This window comes from Eptesicus fuscus, chromosome 4, assembly GCF_027574615.1.
Source record: "Eptesicus fuscus isolate TK198812 chromosome 4, DD_ASM_mEF_20220401, whole genome shotgun sequence".
Classification (NCBI taxonomy): domain Eukaryota; kingdom Metazoa; phylum Chordata; class Mammalia; order Chiroptera; family Vespertilionidae; genus Eptesicus; species Eptesicus fuscus.
In genome coordinates, this window is record NC_072476.1 from 70,020,473 (window position 1) to 70,038,348 (window position 17,876).

At 40.3% G+C, this 17,876-nt stretch overlaps 1 protein-coding gene and 1 pseudogene across 1 annotated transcript in view; one reads left to right on the top strand and one right to left on the bottom strand.

Moving 5' to 3' along the window:
- CMYA5 (cardiomyopathy associated 5) overlaps positions 1–17,876 on the bottom strand; it is a 93,126-nt gene that overhangs the window by 11,589 nt on the left and 63,661 nt on the right. The window lies entirely within an intron of this gene.
- LOC129148658 (inositol polyphosphate multikinase-like) lies at positions 1,215–13,343 on the top strand (annotated as a pseudogene).

Below are 17,876 nucleotides of genomic sequence, written 5' to 3' on the forward strand. Positions count from 1 at the left end.
GCTATGTCTTATCACTTATTTAAAGACTAAAGGTTTACAAGGTACTTAAGCCAACTATAGGATCAGATCCTGCTTTCAGTGCCAGAAAGCAGGTCATGCAGACTTGACATATATGTACAATGCCCTCACTGAATATGTGAAATAGAAGCACCGGGCATGAAAATGAAAGCAATACAAAATGTGGTAGTGTTTTATTGTTTATAAGTTGCCATCTTATGCTCAAGAACCAAGAACAAAGCAAAACAGCTTAAATAACAAATGGTTCGTTTCCATGTCTATTTATTTTGTCTGATCTCACTTACATGTCACAAAAGTCTTCATGTCAGCTGTCCCTGCTTTTTAGCCGAATAAATACTTCAAAAAATTTTTGAATTTGAAAACTGAAGAGTGGCACCCTCCCATAGAGTATAATCTTTAAAAATTTCAAAAACAAACACTTGTTATAATTACAACCAAATTCACATGACTTATAATGAGCTTGCAGTTTACAGAATTAAAATTCACAGCATATCCTGATTAAGGTAAGTGACCAGACAGCTGATGAAACCACAACAAGTTGTTGGTGCTTAGATAAGAAGGGATTTTAGCCTTATCAGTAATATGACTGATCTGACTGTTGGAAGTCTAGAGCCAATAATAAAATCCAAAAGACAAGAAGAAATATAACTCAATTGGTCTCACTTTGGGTCATAAGTGTGAAATTCTCCCTACAAGTTCCATAGTGTGGTGCAAAAGGATGTCTTTATATGTGTAGTTTCCAGGAATGCCAGGACAAGGAAGAAACCCGGAGTCATCAGCAAATTAGCTGATTGCTGGTGGAGCATAAGCACATTAGGTTGGTCTCTTATTTAAATTGTTTCTCTCTGCTTCATAGCATTGGAGTTTAACAAATATCCAACCACAGAGCTCTGTGCCCAGCAAATCTTCAAAGAACTCTCAACTCTCTCCACTGGGAGGACAAAGGACATTTGTTAAACTCCAATGCTATGAAGCAGAGAGAAACAATTTAAATAAGAGACCAACCTACTGTCTCCTGAATGAGTCTGATCTCCTCTTCTCTTTTTTGTTTGTTTGTTTCCAGAAGGCAAATGAGTGGAAGCTAGGAGGAAGCTGATATCTGCCCAATATAATGAACACCTTTCTAGCTTGAGCCCTTTCATTCTTTAGTTTTTGCAAGGAATGATCAAAAAGTTTGCCACAACTAACTATGGACAATGGAGCAAGAATCATTTTACCTGGGAATTAAAAAGGATCTTTATGAAGTAAAAAATTAGAGAACCAATGCTTAATGGGAAAATACTGAAAGCATTCCCATTGAGTCAGGGAGACAGACATGAGGTTAAAACAAATTTGGAGACAGGAGGTAAAATAGTTACCATTTGCAGATTATATGATTTTTTTTTTTTTTTTATCTAGAAAACTCAAGAAAATCACCTGAAAAAGGTTTACATAAGAAAATTCAGTAAGATGGCTAGGTGTGAAACTAATATAAGAAATCATAAGGCTGACACCTGATTTCTCATTAGAAACTCTATAGGCCAGAAGGAAATGGCATGAAGTACTCAAAGTAATGGAAAGCAAGGATCTGAGAGACCAAGATTACTATATCCAGCAAGGCTATCATTCAAAATAGACGGTCAAATAAAGAGCTTCCCAGACAAAAAAAAGGCGAAAGGAGTTTATCACCACCAAGCCAGCATTACAAGAAATGCTAAAGGGATTGCTGAGAAGGAACAGAGAGAGAAACCTAGCCATACAGAATTAAAATGGCTAAAAAAAGTACCTCTCAATAATAACCCTAAATGTAAATGGATTAAATGTTCCAATCAAAAGGTGTAGGGTAGCTGAATGGATACAAAAACATGACCCAACTATGTGCTGTCTACAAGAGACCAATCTCAAAACAAAAGACACAAACAGAATGAAAGTGAAGAGATGGAAAAAAATTTTCCATGCAAATGGAAAAGAAAAGAAAAAAAAGCTGGAGTAGCAATACTCACATCCAACAAAACAGACTTTAAAAGCATCATGCTAAGCAAAATAACCCAGTTGGCGAAAGATAAATATCATATGATCTCACTCATTTGTGGAATATAATGAACAACATAAACTGATGAACAAAAATAGAGCCAGAGGGGGGGAAAATATTCTAGAATATAATAGAAGTAATCCTATTATTTGCAGATTTTTAATATTTCCTATAACTTTTGTGATATCATACTATGTTAGTACAGTTTTGGTAATATTATTATACTTAAAATCCTCTTATTCTTGAAATATTAATGTTTATTGCATGTAATATTATTATATGTAAGATCATTTTTCTTGAATAATTGGTATTCTTTGTATGTAACATTATCATATTTAAAATCGTTTTTGTTGAGATATTAATGTTTATTGCATATAACATTATTATATCTAAGATCGTTTTTCTTGAAATACTTTTATTGCATGTAACATTAAAAAAAATAAATTTTTTAAAAAGAAAGAAATCAAAAGCCGTCATATACAAATCTATATATATAAAAGCTTAATATGCAAATTATCCCATCGGGAGTTCCATGAGGAGACCAGGAGTTCAATTGCTTGCTATAATGTGTGCTGACCACCAGGGGATGGCGCAGAACGAAGGAAGGCCTTGGCTGGCAGCCAGCAGCCAGGGAAGGAAGGCCCCAGCAGCCAGAAGGCCCCGATTGGCCCTGATCACCAGCCAGGCCTAGAGACCCTACCCATGCACAAATTTTGTGCACCGGGCCTCTAGTATCTAAATAAAGATGAAACAAGAGAAACACTTATTTAAATAGTGGCACCACAAAGATCCCAAATAGCCAAAGCAAGCTAGAGAAAGAAGAACAAGGTTGAGTATCACACTCATGGATTTAAAACCATACTAAAAAGCTATAGTAATCAAACAGTATGGAAGGGGAGCAATAGGTGCCCACCTCAGCGCTCCTCAGCTGAGAGCTCAGTTCTATCTCTCCAGGGTTGTACTGGGCCTGGTGGCCTAGGCAGCAGAGCAGTGGTGTCATGGGCCTTAGCACCTAGCTGGAGAAACCCAACCCCTATTCTCCTGTGCCCTTTCACTCGCCCTATTTTTTTTTTTTCTTGCCCTTCAAAGCTGCACCTGCCACTTCAGCTCTCTGGCAATGGAGACTCCATCCCCAATTTTTAAAAAAATATTTATTTTTTATTGATTTCAGAGAGGAAGGTGTGTGTGTTTGTGGGGGAGAGAAACATCAATGATGAGAGAGAATTATTGATCATCTGCCCCCTGCACGCCCCACACTGGGGATCGAGCCTGCAACCCAGTCATGTGCCCTGACTGGGAATTGAATTGTGACCTCCTGGTTCATAGGTCAACACTCAACCACTGAGCCACACCAGCTGGTCTTCATCCCCACTTTGCCTGAAGCACCCAGCTCCCCAGAAATGTGTGCCCCACCTGGGTGGCCAACCCCACCCAGCAAGCGAGGCCATCTCTGAGAGCACCCTGAAAACAGCAGCGGCAGGCTCCACTTCCTCTATGGCTGACATCAGGTGGCTGGGCACATGTACAGGAAGGACAAAGTGGGTATCATGCAACATCCAGATGGCACAGTTTTGAAACAGCTACAGCCACCTCCAAGGGGTCCAATAAGGGAGCTAGAATGCTATAATATGATTTAGAGCTTTGAAAATTTTTGCCAAAATATTATGGCATCTGGTCACCTCCCACTGTGCCAAATGATTTATACCTAAACCTTGAAGATGTGACCCATAGATTTAATAATCCCTGTATAGTGGATGTAGAGATAGGGCAAAAAAAGGTATGATTCTTTTGCGTTATCTGAGAAGATTCAGCAACAGGTAGGCAAGTACTCAGAGATTGCGTTCTTGGTGTGCGGCACGGGAGTTTATCATGTTCATTCTGATAGCTATGAGACACAAAACCAGCACTATGGAAGAAGCCTAACAAAAGAAACTAAAGGATGGAGTTTCCAGGTTTTTTTCATAATGGATTCTGCTTTAAAAAAAAAAAAAAAGATGCTGTTGCTGCCAGTATTCAGAAGATTGAGAGTACTCTGCAGTCGTTTGAAAAGCCAGGAGCAGCTTAACTTTTATGTGAGTTCATTACTGTTTGTTTATGAAGGTTCAACTGAGCCAACCTCTACAAAATCAAACGACAGAACTTTGGCAGAAATGTTTTTTGTCCAAAGGACAACTCTCAGACACAGACATTCTGGAGTACAATAATAACTTTCAAGTGTTAAGTTCCACAATGGATGGAAAAATAGTAGACATAAAGCTTATCCAAGATGTATGGTCATCACAGAAAAATGTATTCAAAAACACATCACAGTCAGACTTCATTGAAAGTTGAAAATATATAGCAAGTCAATAGGTGGAGAAGTTTGTCACAGGAACATTTAAACAGAAATATACTTTCCCAACTGGAAAAGACTTTCTACCATCTTCCCACTGGTTGCCAAAAGATTACAGAAGTAGAAGTGGGAATGATAGATTTTGCTCATGTTTTCCCTAGCAACACAACCGATGCAGTGTTGGAAGCTGCCCATGGCCTTCATTGGCAGAAAGAGGTGGACAAGGAGTCCGGAAGGCTGGTCAACCTTGAGGCTCTGGCAAGGGTCAGAGCCATACACCCACTGTTTAGTCAAGACAAAGGTAGCTGAAGCAACTTCCACCTTTTAGTCTTATGTAAATCCTTGCTGATGGGCTATCATCGAGCTATTATTGGAATTGCCTGCCTAAGGGCTATGGGTGTACCCCAGACCTGAATAAAAAGGATGGCAAGGCCAGAGCAAAGCGTAGTCCTCTCTTGGGCTTCTGCCTGGCTCCCAATTCCCAAATTAATATTTTCTTGTCTAGTCTCTTTCATTTGTGTGCGGCCTCCTCCAGAGCCCGAATCCTGAACCTGAACCCTGAACCCTGAACCCTGCGGGACGTGGGGGTGGGGGGGGACACTCGCAACTGGCAGCCCAACATGGGGCTCCTGCAATGCGGGATATGTTTATGGACTGAAGCATATAATTACTGTACTACAGAGTATTGTGAGCCCTAGTCGGTTTTGCTCAGTGGATAGAGTGCTGGCCTGCGGACTGAAGGGTCCTGGGTTTGAGTCCAGTCAAGGGCACATACCTCGGTTGTAGGCTCTTCCCCAGCCTGGGCCCTCGTCGGGGCGTGTGCAGGAGACAACCAATCGATGTGTCTCTCTCACATTTATATTTCTCTCTGTGTGTCTCTCCCCCTCCCACTCTCTCTAAAAATCAATGGAAAAATATCCTCAGTGAGGATTTAAAATAATAATACTAATAAATTTGTATTGTGAGTCTACATTTTATTTGTCTTTACACTTCTGGTAGAGGGTTAACTTTTTAATAATCTTACTCAGGAAAAACGATTATTTGTTAATAAGAAAACTATGAAAAATAAAGAAAAAACTTTGGAATGTTAGCCAAAGAATGAGGTGGCAAAAAAAAAAAAAAAAAAAAAAAGAACAAAAACAGTACGGTATAGGCACAAAAACAGCCACATAGGTTAATGGAACAGAATAGAGTCCAGAAATAAACCCACACCTGTATGGTCAATTAATCTTCAAAAAAGGAGGCAAGAATATACAATGGGGAAGCCAGTCTCTTCAATAAATGGTGTTGGGAAAACTGGACAAACACATGCCAAAAATGAAAACAGGACCATTTCTTACATCATATACAAGCATAAACTCAAAATGGATTAAAGACTTAAATGTAAGACCTGAAATCATAAAACTCCTAGAAGAAAACATAAGCAGCAAATTCTGACATAATTCTTAGCAGTATTTTTTGTGTATATCTTCTCAGGCAAGAGCTACAAAAGCAAAAATAAAAGAATGGGGCAACATTAAACTAAAAAGCTTTTGCACAGTGAAGGAAACCATCAACAGAATGAAAAGACAACCTACTGAATGGAAGAAAATATGTGCAAATGATATATCTGATATATATATAAAGAACTCAGACAACTCAACATAACTCAAAAAAGGAAACTATCTGCTTAGAAAATGGACAGAAGCCCAAATAAACGTTACCCCAAAGAAGACATACAGATGGCTGACAGACACATGAAAAGATGCTCAGTGTCACTAATCATCAGGGAAATGCAAATCAAACCCACAATGAGCTATCATCTTACACCTGTTAGAAGAGTTATTATAAAAAAATCAACAAATAACAAGTGTTGGCAAGGATATGGAGAAAAGAAACTCTTGTGCATTGTTGGTGGAATTATAAACTGGTGCAGCCACTATGGAAAACAGTAGGGAGGTTCCTCAAAAAATTAAAAACAGAACTACCATAGACCCTCTGCAATTCCATTTCTGGGTATTTATCAAAAAATAAATAAAACAGTAATGTGAAAAGATATATGCATCCCTATGTTCATTGCAGTATCATTTATAATAGCCAAGATATGGAAGCCACTTAGATGTCCACTGATAGTTGAACAGATAAAGAAGATGTGATATATCTATATCTATATCTATATCTATATCTATATCTATATCTATAGTTATATCTATATCTATATCTATATCTACATCTATATCTATCTATATCTTTCTATATATGTATATATATATGGAATATTAGTTAGCCATAAAAAAGAATAAAATTTTGTCATTTGTAACAACATGGATGTACCTGGAGGGTTTTATGCTAAGTGAAATAAGTCAGGCAGAGGAAGATAAATACCCTATGATTTCACTTACTTGTGGAATCTAAAAAAACAACAACAAACAAACAAAGCAAAACAGAAACAGACTCATAGATCCAGAGAACAAAGTAATGGCTGCCAGAGGGGTTGGGGGTGAGGCTGGATGAAAAGATGAGGAGAGCCCTAACTGGTTTGGCTCAGTGGATAGAGCATCAGCCTATGGACTCAAGGGTCCCAGGTTCGATTCTGGTCAAGGGCATGTACCTTGGTTATGGGCACATCCCCAGTAGGGGGTGTGTAGGAGGCAGCTGATTGATGTTTCTCTCTCATCAATGTTTCTAACTCTCTCTCCCTCTCCCTTCCTCTCTGTAAAAAATCAATAAAATTTTTTTTTAAAGAAAAGATGAGGATAATTAAAAGGTACAAACTTCCAGTTGTAAAATAAATAAGTCACTAGGATGTAACATACAACATAGGATAGGGAATATAGTCAATAATATCATAATACCTTTGTACAGTGGCAGATGGTTATTAGACTTATCATGGTTATCACTTTAGCAGGGTATGTAAATACTGAATTGTTATGTTGTGAAAATAAAAATATATATTTGTAGTACTATATTATACAAAATATAATATTTTATGTCAACTGTAATAATAAAAAGGAGTAGTGGCAAATATAACAAAAATGCATATGATTTATATAAAAAATTACTTTAAAGATGATACTGAGGGAAAACACACAAATGAATTGAATAAAAGGAAGGCATATCAGTTCCTGGATAGGAAAATGTAACATCACCAAAATTTCAATTCTCCCTAAGTTAATCTATCAATTTAACATGATCTTTTAAAATATTAAATTTTCAAGGGCAGGGAGTTTCCAGATTCAGAATCACAATATAATTCTAAAGTAACTAGCAAATGGGGGGCGGGGGGAGTCATGAAGAAGCAACCTAACCTACTAGGTATTCTAAATTATAAAGTCATTATGATGAAAATTGTATAGAACACAAATACATAGATCAATGGAACAGATTATAAAGGTCAAGACTATAGAGACAACACATCCTATATAATAAGAGCTAATATGCTAATGGTCGTCATGACATCATGCCGTAACGACGGATCAGCAAGAGGCTGAGTGCACAGCAAGGCGTGCAAGGGTGGCCGTGCGAGGAGGCAGGAGGTGGGGCACCTCCTTGCAGTGGTGGGAGGCAGGGCGCCTCCTCATGTGATTTTAATCGCACACTGGGCCTCTAGTAGTTATATAACAAGGAAAATGTTTCAAATCAGAAGGAAAAATGATGGGGTTTCTTGCTGGGACAGCTGGCTAGCCATCCTTAAAAAAAAAGAAAAAGTTTAATTCCCTACTGAAATAAATTCCAAACTATAAAAATTGATTTTTTAAATGGAATAATTGAAAACAAAGAACATGGAATGTAGTATATATATAATACATATATATATATATATATATATATATATATATATATATATACACACACATATATACACACACACACACATATATATATGTATATATATATACATATATACACATATATATATATATATATATATATATATAGATAAAGAGAGAGAGAGAGAGAGAAACAGAGAGACAGAGAGACAGAGAGAGAGAGAGAAATTTTTAAATGTCTTAAATTTTTAGTTTAAAAACTAAAAGCTACTTTAAAAAGAGATTTCTAAGTTCAACTAAATTAACATTACAAAATATGCATGGGAAAAGTATTTGCAACTCATATCATAGATAAGGCTAACTCCCAATCAATAAGAAAAATTTCTACATTCAACAGGAAAAAATTTGTAAAGAAATTGAACAGTTCATCGAAAGGAAGCACATGGCTCCAAAACATACAAAAAAATGTTCAACCTAATAATAGAAATACACAATTAAATTATAATAAGAGTCTATTTTCTACTTATCAAATTGTCAATGACCAAAAGTTTTATCACACCCCATAGGCAAGGTGTGAAGAACCAAGCACTCTTATGTGCTGCTAGCTGGACAATAAACACCTACAGACACTATGGAGACAGTTTGATAATATCTACCAAAATTCAAAATGTATATAGCTTTTAACCAGTCATTCTACTGCTAGGAATTTATCCTACAGACATACTTAGACATGTGTGAAATGATACATGCACAAGGTTTTTTCCATAGCATTGTTTTTTTTATTGTTAAATGCTTCTTAACTGGTAAAATAAATTCAATTATATTCTGTATATATATTTTTAAATCGATTTAAGAGAGGAAGGAGGAGGGAAAGAGAGATACAAACATCAATGATGAGAGAGAATCATTGATTGGCTGCCTCCTGCATGCCCCCCACAAGGGATCAAGCCTGCAACTCAGGCATGTGCCCTGACTGGGAATCAATCAGTGAGCCATGCTAGCTGGGTTCCAATTACATTCTTAAAACAGAATGGAATGGAATTGGTTTTTAAAATGAGGCAGTTTTACTAGTATCAGTACTGATATGGGACACTAACCAAGAAATATATATATATATATGTTTTTTAAACTGAGGGTTTTTTTTTTAATTTTGGGGGGTATGTTTTTATTGATTTTTAAAGAAAGAGGAAGGGAGAGGGAGAAACATTGATCAATCACCTCCAAGGCTCTAACCAACTGAGCCACACCATCTGGGCCCCCAAAATATTTTTAAACAAGAAAAGCAAGGTGGTAGAAATATATATAGTAGCTATCATTTGTTGAAAAAATATAGAGGCTTGTATGTGCACAGGTCATCTGAAAGGCTAAGTATGAGTCAGGTAGTATTTGCCTCTGAAGAGGAGCATTGAGTAAGTGACGTACAGGTAGAAATGGGACTTCATTTTCACTGTATTCCCTTTTGTATCTTTTAAATTTGTACCATATGTTATACATTATCTATCCAAAATTAATTAAATAATTTCTTTCCAGAGCTGTGTTACAAGCTCAGGAGTTCAGGAGTTGGTTGACTATGTTTGCAGAATGCACATTAATTTGAACTTTGTAAAGTAGCTTCTCAAAAAGCTACTTGTGGAATGGAGGGAAGGAATGTGCATGTGCTTAAGGTAACCTGAGGTGCTATAGCAACCATGAGGAATGCCTGTCCTCTGTACTGCCATGTCTAACACCTGGATCTAAGCATGCTTTCTCCTGGAGGAGGGCAGCGGCATGTGTACTAACAATATGAAGCAATCCAGTGCTTTGACCCCTGGAAGCAGCCTAGGAGGGTGCTGCCGCTGCGGTACACAACAGATGGCCAAGGATAAATTGTGTTTTAAAAACACAGTGGGCTCTTATTGGCATTCCTGTTGGCAGCACCAATATTCAGCTAGCCGGTCAATACCATTTAATGTGAATTGTGACAGAGCACACTGCTAGGCCTTATGGGGACCAGCTAGTAAAGGAGTGTTTCCCAAACCTGCCTGGGCGCATTAAACCTTCTGAATCAAAATCTCTTAAGAGAGGCCTGTGAATCTAAACTTGAACAAGCATCCTCGTTGATTTTTGTGATCAGTTAGGTTTGGGAAACAATCATAAGAAGTGTGGGGTAAAAAGGGATAGGAGGGAGAAACAGGAAAAAGGAGAAAAATCCATGAAAACATAAAGCAACATTAAATACAAAAACTAACTAAACAGTTCTAGCTGTTGGAAGCCATTTATAAAACCTTAAAACAAACAGTAAATATGGAACTTTTTGTTTAAGATGTAAAATTTTGGTTAAATCAGGATTTGGAAGAAAATTCTTTATATATTGATTCTCTATTTTTTAAAAAGTTACCAAACATATTTGAACAGGACTATTTTTCTTCTTATAAATGAGGATATGAGACTCAGTGTTACCTAAATATCACTATCCTATATAATAAAAGGGTAATATGCAAATTGACCCTAACGGGAGAACGACCGGTTGCTATGATGCACACTGACCACCAGGGGCATACGCACAATGCAGGAGCTGCCCCCTGGTGGTCAGTGCACTCCCACAAGGGGAGCTCTGCTCTGCCACAAGTCGAGCTGTCGGCTGTGAGCGCAGCAGCGGTGGCGGGAGCCTCTCCCACCTCCTTGACAGCACTAAGGATGTCCAACTCGAGGGAGCAGGCCTAAGCCTTCAGTCAGACATCCCCTGAGGGCTCCCGGGCTGCCAGAGGGATGTCTAACTGCCAGATTAGGTCCGATTCCCTGGGAAGCAGGCCTAAGCCAGCAGGTGGACATCTCCCGAGGGATCCTGGACTGCGAGAGGGTGCAGGCCAGGCTGAGGGACTCGCCCAAGTGCACAAATTTTTGTGCACCGGGCCTCTAGTCTATATATATAAAACCCTAATATGCAAATAGACCAAATGGCAGCACAACCGAACAACTGAACAACCGGTTGCTATGACATGCGCTGACCACCAGGAGGTGCGTGCAGAACATGGCAGGTGTCAGCTATGGCAAGATGATGGAGCAGGTGAGTGGGGGTGCCAGACTAAGGCGGGGTGCCAGTCACCATCATCGAGGCGAGCCTCTGATGGTTACTAAAAATTCTTTGCTCCCACATGCCATGGTCACGTCCAGTGCTTGCACCTGCTGCTGGCACCAGCCCCACTCGCACCTGCTTCTGGTGCCAGAGCCACTGCTCACACCCACTGCCAGTGCCCGGCACCAGCCCCAATCACTCGGCGCCATCAGTGGGTGTGAGCGGTGGCTGCCGGCCCTGATTGCCCCTCAGGGCTTCTCCACCTCCCCCTGCTCCTGGCTTCTCCACCTCTCCCTGCTCCTGAGGGGCGATTGGGGCAGCAGCTGCCGCTCACACCTGCTGATGGTGCAAGCCCCGCTCACACCCGCTGCTGGTGCCAGCCCCAATCGCTCCGTGCTGTCAGCGGGTGCGAGCGGGGCCAGCGCCGTCAGTGGAGCTGCCAACAGACAGGGGACTGGGGGCCACGGTGGGAGGGGCCAGGCGGGGGCGCTGAAGATGGGCCGAGACCCACCCTTGTGCCCACCGCAGCCTTGTGGCCCACAGTTCCTTTCAAGGTGCACAAAGTCATGCCCTAGGCCCCTAGTGTATATATAAAAGCCTAAGTGACCATTAAGGCAGAATGATCTGCGGCTATGATGTGCACTGACCACCAGGGGACAGACACTCAATGCAAGAGCTGCCCCCTGGTGGTCAGTGCGCTCCCACAAGGGGAGCACAACTCAGCCAGAAGCCAGGCTCACGGCTGGCAAGTGCAGCGGCAGTGGTGGGAGCTTCTCCTACCTCCGCAGAAGCGCTAAGGAGCAGGGAGCCGGGTGGTAAGGAGCAGCAAATAGGCAGGCGGTAAGGAGTGAGGGGTCCTGGACTGAGAGAGGGCACAGGCCAGACTGAGGGACCCTCTTCCACACTGTGCATGAATTTCGTACCCTGGGCCTCGAGTTAGTTCATAATAATGTAGACACATAACATAAGGGTTAAATGTTCAAGCTCTCCTGTAATTAGAATTCTCACAAAATCAAAGTGAGCCAAGGACTCCAGCAGAAGGTTCCTGGATTCCTGTTTTCTCTAGAGTTACCCTCCAAAGCCTCAGTGGACAGAGAATCCCAGCAGCCTATTCACATTCGTTCCTCCAGAACCTCTAATCTCTCCTTTACCACTCTGAGGCTACATATGTGGACAATTACTTGAGGTCCCTTAGAACTGCCTACACATAATGATTTAACATTATGTTTTCAGATCCCATTTTTATAAATGGTTACATAGAGAATGTTTTTTCATCTTTCATAAAACTGCTCTAAACTATAATCACTATTATCTTGTTCAATAGCCCTTATATAAAGTTCTGCATGAAAAATTCATCTTCGAGCTGAATGTCAAGAAATATAATTGTCTCTCTTAGTGAAATGTTGTGCTTCCTTTTTAAAAAGAGATGAGTTATATAATCTCTTTCTCCCTCTTTCTCTCTCCCCCTCTCTCCTGTTTTCATCTTAGCTGCCAGGAAGTGCAGATTTAAATTTTATGTTCCACTGAGGTACTGTTCTTAACCTGTGCTTTTTGATACAATCTCCTCATCTCTGGTTTATCTGGCTCCTATTCTTACAGGGTTATTTTTAAAGGTTCCATTATGTCTGGGTCTTTTACTTGAATGCTTTTGGAAATTGACAGGACATAAGACAGAATTGAAGGAACAGGTTGGGATCCCATTGACTGGGGTTTTACTATATTACCAGGAAATATATAGGATTTAAATAATCAAAGTTAAATCAGATTCATTTGGGAAGGAAAATTTAGGGAAAGCCGAATGCCAAGGATGCTGGGGGTGGAAAGGAAATCATCTTCATGTTACTCACTCTCCCAAGGGCTCCTTGCAGAGGGATGTTACCACCCGGGGCAGGAAATCAAAACTATATAAAGAGGAGCTCCAGGTCCTAATTCCTTAATGAGCTCTGGCCCAATCATGTCAGTGACCCAGCGAAGCAAGGATGGGGCAGGATGACTGCCTCCTTTACCCATAGGTTGCAGAGAAGGTCAAATCATTTGCGGTTGATCATTGGTCACCCATCACCTATGCAGCTTAGCAAAAAGTTGTTTAAAAAGAAAGAAATGCTGGGATTTTTCACCTTGTTCGGGCTCTAGGCGCATTAGGAAACTTGGCCTTATTTGTCCTTATTACACAGATGAAGCGGCAGGTGTCCCCAGCTGGAACATCCAACTGTGACAGACAATTCTGTTCCTGCCCTACCACATGTGGCCCCCACCCTGGAAGCAGGAGGAATGTGAGCTCACAGGCCCAGCATCCAGAGCCCAACACCCCATATCCCCAAGGGTCTCCCAGCCCACAGTCTCTGTCAGGACTTGGGAGCAGAAAGTTCACTGCACCCGACTTGTGTGGCATATTGAGTCTCACGGATTTGTCATTCCGTGCAAAGCTTCTCTCTGTACAGCCCACGCAGCTAATGGCTGTGCTATATTTCTCTCAGTTTTCCCTCCTCCACCCACAGCTCTGCTGACTTCTCTCCACACAGGAGAGACAGAACAGCTGAGGAAACAGCCCAGCGGTGGAAAATTTTTGAAAGTGTTTTGAGCCCACCCAACCTGAGGAGAGCATTCACAGAAAAACAGGAAAGGGTGAGTAGGAGCTCCCTCAGCCCCCGCACACACGCCAGGGATTGTCACTCCCGCCCACCCCCAATCCCGACAGGGACCGACTGCTGGGATGAGCCACTGGTGCCCCCACACAAAAATATGCAAATGTGTTTTCTGTGAGCATTATGGAATGGAGGCAATTGCTGGGCTATTTCAGACACTGCGTCATGGAACTTGGGAGCACGGCAGGCTCATTCCATTCAAACACCCACCACAGGAGCTGAACCAGCCAGCACCTTTGGTCTTAAATCGGGATATCCTAGAGGCCATCATAGGGAGAGAACAAATGCAGGTTTGAAGACGAATGTTTCCGTGTGTGTGTGTGTGTGTGTGTGTGTGTGTGTGTGTGTGTGTGTGTTTTCACATTATTCATCCTTTTCATTTCCTTCCAACTTCTCTTCCGACTCCAGACCAGAACTTTTAAGGCTGTCTGTCTTTTCAGGGACTGAGTGGGAGAAAGAGATGTGAAGTCATTTAGTTCTTAGTTCTCTCTCTTCTATGCTAGAGATTCCAGCCAGTTAGACTTGGATTTGGCAAGCACAAAAGATTGGCTAATCCCATCATTCATCCACTCATTCATTCATTAAACAGACATTTATATACACAGACATTAAGTATCTACACAGACAATATCCCAGTCCTCTCCCAGTCAAACTGAGTCACATAAAAAAGGAAGTAATTGTTGATCCCCTTACTTCCCTGCAATGGCCTCTGGATTAATTTTTGGATCTGGTTTAGCATAGGGTTTTTTGCATAGAACCTAGAACTGAAATAAGGGCTGTATAACCAATGGATAAGCAAGATTATAAGTGCCCTTCACTATCTGTGACCCATGAAAAGGTTTCCAGCCTATAGTTTAGACTAGACCTGTCTCCTAGCTAAGTATCCAAACACTAAAATTAACTTATTCACCATCCTTCTTTACTTTGTTGGCAGTTTTGTTTTTTCCCCATTTTGAATAAGAGATTATCTTCAAAGCTGTTCAGACTTTCCTTATTGGAGTCAGTATTATGTGTGCAATCCTAATTGATATTTGCCCATTCAGGTAATACATATTTATTGAGTAGCTACAATATGCCAAACACTGTCCCAGGCACCGAGGCTGCAACCTTACATAATGATCCCTCCATGTAGTCAAGTGAGTGGGATCAGACAACCCTTGGGCTTGCTGTTCTTTCCAAGACATACAACAAATTGTGTGCTGCTGGGCAGAAAGCCAAAGTGAAGAATGCGGTGCTAATAGAGGGGAAAGTAGGAATTATTTGCTTTTATTGACTGTGGTGATCAAATTTTGAGGTTCTTTGTTTATCAATTCTATTTCTGACTAGCTGTCTATAGTGGAAATCTTAGAGATTGAGCAATATAGATTATAGTTAATGTTTTATAGTTTTGAACCATCAGACACTGTAAGGAATTTTTTAAAAGTGGTTGCAAGAACCAGATGGTCAAGAGACCTAAGACGCATGGCCGCTCCGAAAGAGCAGACTTTTCTTTCCCTCCCGAACTCTTAAATTGGAGAACCAAAAGAAATACAAAAAAGTTTTACAGCCCTGGGCCTCCAAGCTTAAGGATGAATTATTTCACAGTCTGTTGATGCCAACCTAGGGTATAAGTCATTGAGGGATGACTTTGATATGGTGCATCCGCAATAGACTTAGCAAATGAACAGGGTAGTGATTTGTGGCCAACAAAATTTTGCTTGCTTCAAAAAATTATCTGTTGTCAGACCAGCAGTGATTCAAAGACTGGAGAATCATCCATGGGCTGTGGATTGGACATACCATTCCACCTCCTGGCACTGGCCAGTCTTTTAGCACCTAACTGGAAAACAGCTCCCTCTCCAACACAGCTCCAAACCATCAACAAGGCTCTGCAATGTGGAATTTCCCTTCATTTCTAAACTTGCTGGACTATATCCATTCAATAATAAAGGATACTTGTATTGTTTCATAACAACTATAAACTTCTGCTTATCCAGCCTCTCAGATGCTCTCCTTCAACGAGAAAAATAAAAATGAACCCACTGGCAAAGTCTCAACTAGGATAAACTAATGACAAGGCTTATGTTTTAATAAGTTCAACTTTTGTCTTTATGAAATTGGTGGATGGCCATTGTTCCCCTACAAGTGGAACTGCCATTTGTTTCTTTGGCTTTGATAGAAGGGTTTGTTTGGAATGCATTGTTCACTGTTGATATCAAATAAACATTTGTTTTTGCTTTGAGGGCCCCAGAATGATCAGAGGAAGGAAAAACATCAATCAAAGGGGTTGTGAATGGTACTGCATTCTCTCTTTACATCCATGTTTTTTCATGCGACAAAGGAATCTAAGGATACACAATAGCTCCCAGTGGTCAGGTTGTTGAGGTATGCTAACTTAGTCTGCATAAGGACTCCACCATTTACCACCTTGGCCAAATTATTTAACCATCCTGAGCCTCATTTAATGGAGGTCATTTCCTTCCTCCTAGGATGGTTGAGAGGGCTAAATGAGACTCGGCACAGTTCTTGGCACGTTGAAGGCCCTCAGTGAATGCCACCTCCCCTCCTGCTTTCCTTCCTCTGCTCCCTGTAGCCACATTTATTAGATGACATCACAGTTCCCTCAGTGGCATGGCTACCAGGTCTCAGAGTTTCCAGGTTTCTGCTGATTAAGAATCCAACTGTGCTGATGTTATTTATGCAAATGCCAGCTGGGGACTGATGCCATAGCAAGGATGAGTCATTCCAGAACACTCCTCAGAGAGAACTGGATTTTCCTCCCTGAGGGAGGAGAAGAGTGGGAGAGACTACCCTGGGACTCAGCACTCTTGACATAATGTTCTCATAGCATCAGAAGTTTTTGTAGAAAAGGTACAGAGCTCCTCTTAGCCACATTAAATAGAGGTTAGCAGCTTGGGCTTTGAAACCTAACAAAGCAGGGCTTGAATCCCGATTGCCACTCACTAGCTGAATACCCTCTCAAAGTATCTGTTTTCTGTCAGAGTCCTTCTGAAGGTTAAATAAGGCAACACATATAAAGGCATCTAGGACACTGACTTGGCACGTGGTAAATGCTCAATAGAAGTCAGTTATACTCTCCCTCTGAGTGTCTCTGTCCCTGTCTCCCCTACTCTGCCTCTTCCTTTTCTTTTGCCCCTTCTCTCCACCCTCCACTCCTCTGGCCTGGCCTGCTTTCACCTCTCAGCTATTTGCTGAGTTTTGAAGCCTGCCTTTCAGCAATTGGCATGTTAGCAGAGATGTACATTTACTCTGATCTCCCTTCTGCTGAAATGCCTACATCCTACTCGTACATCCCCCTCTCAACATTAATTCATCTTTTGATCATTATTTTGTGAAACTTGTCTTCACACACTTGAAAGAAACTATAATTATTGTTCAGTTGTATGAAACCTCACATCATAACTAAATAAACAGTTGTTGACTGATCATGAAAATAAGAGCTTAATAATATACTTTATTGAAAAGCTGTCTAATTTCACACCATTATTTCTAAGTCCCATAACCTACCACAATAGTTTATCTCAGTAAATTTGTTTTTTTAACTAAAAATGTCTCTATCAAAATACAAATATTAATAATAGTGGTCTTAATATTCATAATGGAACATGAAGATGTCCTATTGCCATGAAGCAGGAGTTAAGACAACACAGCCTTAGTAAATGAATTAACATTTACCATATGCCCATTGGATGCACAGGCCTTTACTGATAAATTTTAGCTTCATAAGTTTAGTGAGAAAGCTTTACATTTCTTTTTTTCCTGCAAAATCTCTAGATTCTTCATGCTCTTGGAGAAACAGGTATGTCTCTGTGATTATATATATATAATTAGCTCCTTTAATATTAGCAATATATTATGGAGATATTCAAATTTACATTTTACATTTATACATTACAAATACGTATTTACATTGTATACAAACTCACCATTTGTTTTCTGAATTAGGTGGTACCTATTCTAATATAACTAAAATGAGCATAAAATATGTATAAATCCTGTCTAATGATTCAGATTAAATATACCTCAAAAAATGTTCACTTATATTTTTCTTACAAGGGAGTTATTA